This window comes from Notolepis coatsorum, assembly GCF_963971535.1.
Source record: "Notolepis coatsorum genome assembly, chromosome: 14".
Classification (NCBI taxonomy): Eukaryota; Metazoa; Chordata; class Actinopteri; order Aulopiformes; family Paralepididae; genus Notolepis; species Notolepis coatsorum.
This window is the reverse complement of record NC_140178.1, coordinates 20,726,923-20,729,422: the sequence shown is the minus strand read 5'-3', so window position 1 is coordinate 20,729,422 and position 2,500 is coordinate 20,726,923.

Sequence of the window (2,500 nt, the reverse complement as noted above, 5' to 3'; positions counted from 1 at the left end):
TTCTCTCCTTCCCTCTGCCTCTCTGCTCTCCTTCCCTCTGCCTCTCTTCTCTCCTTCCCTCTGCCTCTCTTCTCTCCTTCCCTCTGCCTCTCTTCTCTCCTTCCCTCTGCCTCTCTTCTCTCCTTCCCTCTGCCTCTCTTCTCTCCTTCCCTCTGCCTCTCTGCTCTCCTTCCCTCTGCCTCTCCGCTCTCCTTCCCTCTGCCTCTCTTCTCTCCTTCCCTCTGCCTCTCTGCTCTCCTTCCCTCTGCCTCTCTTCTCTCCTTCCCTCTGCCTCTCTTCTCTCCTTCCCTCTGCCTCTCTTCTCTCCTTCCCTCTGCCTCTCTGCTCTCCTTCCCTCTGCCTCTCTGCTCTCCTTCCCTCTGCCTCTCTTCTCTCCTTCCCTCTGCCTCTCCGCTCTCCTTCCCTCTGCCTCTCTTCTCTCCTTCCCTCTGCCTCTCTTCTCTCCTTCCCTCTGCCTCTCTGCTCTCCTTCCCTCTGCCTCTCTGCTCTCCTTCCCTCTGCCTCTCTGCTCTCCTTCCCTCTGCCTCCCTGCTCTCCTTCCCTCTGCTTCTCTGCTCTCCTTCCCTCTGCCTCTCTTCTCTCTTTCCCTCTGCCTCTCTTCTCTCCTTCCCTCTGCCTCTCTGCTCTCCTTCCCTCTGCCTCTCTGCTCTCCTTCCCTCTGCCTCTCTGCTCTCCTTTCCTCTGCCTCTCTGCTCTCCTTCCCTCTGCCTCTCTGCTCTCCTTCCCTCTGCCTCCCTGCTCTCCTTCCCTCTGCTTCTCTGCTCTCCTTCCCTCTGCCTCTCTGCTCTCCTTCCCTCTGCCTCTCTGCTCTCCTTCCCTCTGCCTCTCTTCTCTCCTTCCCTCTGCCTCTCTTCTCTCCTTCCCTCTGCCTCTCTTCTCTCCTTCCCTCTGCCTCTCTTCTCTCCTTCCCTCTGCCTCTCTGCTCTCCTTCCCTCTGCCTCTCCGCTCTCCTTCCCTCTGCCTCTCTTCTCTCTTTCCCTCTGCCTCTCTTCTCTCCTTCCCTCTGCCTCTCTTCTCTCCTTCCCTCTGCCTCTCTGCTCTCCTTCCCTCTGCCTCTCTTCTCTCCTTCCCTCTGCCTCTCCGCTCTCCTTCCCTCTGCCTGCCACTTGTCAGCTTATCCAAGGAGGCAGTAGGTGCACTATGCACGTGTGTGTGTGTGTGTGTGTGTGTGTGTGTGTGTGTGTGTGTGTGTGTGTGTGTGTGTGTGTGTGTGTGTGTGTGTGTGTGTGTGTGTGTGTGTGTGTGTGTGTGTGTGTGTGTGTGTGTGTGTGTGCGCGCGTGCGTGTGTGTCTGTGCACAGTATGGCTGGTGTAGTACTATGTACACAGTTCCACTCTGTTTCTCTACACTCAAACGGTAGAGTAATGAGAGCCGATCAGAGAGTGTATATATACACACACACACACACACACACACACACACACACACACACACACACACACACACACACACACACACACACACACACACATATGCACATATACACACACACACACACACACACACACACACACACACACACACACACACACACACACACACACACGCTGATATGGGGGGGTCAGTAGGTTTTGCCAAATAGAGAATGATGAAACGATAGCCATGGACACAAATACACATTACATTACCTGCTAGCAAATATTAACACAAACATAGCCAGAGGGAGAGAGAGATAGAGAGAGAGAGAGAGAGAGAGAGAGAGAGAGGGGGGGGGGGGGGGGGGGGGGGGGTGTTGCTGCGGCCTGTTCTAGGTCAGTGTGCCAGTGTAACAGTGCTGTTCCTGTGAGACATTCCACAGGAGGCGAGGAGTGGTTTGAAACATTAGCGTAGAACCTGAACTCATGCAGCCGCTAGAATGACGAGCCAGTGGCCTCAGTAACATTAGCACACTATCTAATCATGACTGCTAATGGTATGATGGTGACGGCCACTGCTGCTGGGGGGGGGGGTGCAGGGATACACGCTGACACCGACACGTTTTGGACACGGGGCATAGTATGATGCCAATGTGTAATATAGGAATAATCAAAGGAAATAGACTTGATTTACTGTATTTTGTTTTATTTAAGGCTATAATACCCTGCCCTCATCCCCCCCCCCCCCCCCCCCCCCCCCCTATTGCTCCCTTTCCCTAGCGCTCTTGATTGTGAAGCGACCTTGGGTTTCCTGAAAGGCGCTATAGGCATTTTATTTATTATTATTATTATTATTATTATTATTATTATTATTATTATTATTATTATTATTATTATTATTATTATAATAGGCCCTTACACCCTCTTAAATAACACCTTTCATACAAGAATTGCAGCCCAAAGTGCTTCACAGCAGTGATGTAGACACAACATAGACATAAAACTAACATAAAGTTGGCACAATTATAGACAGGCAGAGAAGTGACGTTAAAACCTCCCTGAACATTTGTTATAGATTTTTGTCAATAATATCTATGAAATTATAAAAAAAACAAATCTTATTGTTAAATTACGAAAATATTGTA